Here is a 1,540-nt window from a genome sequence, read left to right as displayed (position 1 = left end):
CTGTAAAGAAATCGGAGCTCCCAGGAATGAAGTGATCTCATTTTCAGGTGTTTTACACGGACGATTCAGACAAGCAGATAATCGGCTCTTAAATAGAGGCTAAATTGGAGCTGCAAACGGTTGCGAAACGGAGTGAAATTATTGGAGCTAACAGGGCAACGATCCTTACATTTCAGGGAAAGATAATGAACAAGAGCAGTTTAAAAATGTTCAGAAACGGTCAGTGGGAAAGACTCAATCTAAATATTATTTTTTTTAAAAGCTGGTTTGATTTGCAGTAGTCTTTTTTAAAATATTGGCCCGTCTCTTGTGGTATGTCCATATAAAGTTGGTAAAACCAACTTTTTGGAAGTTGGTTTCCATTTTTTATTGCTCTTGGAATTCTTTTATTAAATTTGGAACCTTATTGATATCAAATGTACTGTATTATTTGGCTTTATTTTAATGTCGCAAGTGTGTTTAACGACGAACTCGTTGACTTATTTTAGCGTAAATCAAAGATTTAGTAAATTTCTTGAGCACAGGTGTACAAACAGGCTGCACCTGGAGTTCCACATGACTGCACATATCATATTCTGTTCAGTACGAGACCCAGGAACATTCTAATTTCTGTGCCAGTTCTGTTCAGACCACGAAACAGGACATGCGGTAAATAAATGCTTCAAAGATGATGATTTATGTAATACTCGGATCACCACTGTTATTTGTTTTCTAGACTACCAGCACTATGAAACACTCCTGTATGATTATCATTTTACCTAAATATGCGACTATTTCTCAGTTTGTACTGAAAATGATAGGTAGAACTAACAAAGGATCAGTGGGTACCGTATGTATAAAATAGGTTCAGCTCCATTTTGTGTTTCAAGTTTAGCTCATTCATTGCAGTCTGTCAGACTTTTCAAGGTGTGGACCTTAAACACCACTTCATTTCTACGCACACACAAATTTAAAATAAAACGTTATGAGATTTAAGAAATGTAGTATTAAAAATTTCAACTGAAATACACGTACTGTATGTCACAATCTTTGTAATGTCTTATCTACCACTGTATCTACAAACACACACATGCCTTTTACCTTCAGTATGGACACATAATGACCAGTTCAAGAAGTGGTTCCTACATTAAATATTTTGTGGTCCACCAGAGGTATGGGAACAGCGTGGTATCTGATTGACCCCAGCTGCAGCAGAAGCACGGAACAAAGCATGTTCTTGATCTGAAGCTCTTGCAGGAGTCTCTATTGCTTCTCAGCGCAAATAGTTGCTTAATGATGTCAGGGTGGTCTTGTATGAACTCAGCACAACTTAGAGGGGGTAACCAGAAAGATTCAGATTAGGCTTCCTTACATGTTGATTCATCCTCATGGTACTTTTGGTTGGTGTGAAGTAGTTTCTGAACCATTACACACCCCATATCTTACTGGTCTGTTACAGATACCAGGTGATGTCATGCAAATGTTTATATTGTGAAAGGGTTTGCAGTCTGTCACTGTCAATGTCTTTTCACTTTTGAGTTGTCAGTGAAAAGACCCTAAT

The sequence above is a fragment of the Lepisosteus oculatus genome, chromosome 12 (genome assembly GCF_040954835.1).
Source record: "Lepisosteus oculatus isolate fLepOcu1 chromosome 12, fLepOcu1.hap2, whole genome shotgun sequence".
Taxonomy (NCBI): Eukaryota; Metazoa; Chordata; class Actinopteri; order Semionotiformes; family Lepisosteidae; genus Lepisosteus; species Lepisosteus oculatus.
The sequence above is the reverse complement of the archived record's forward strand: the minus strand, read 5'-3'. Positions refer to the sequence as shown.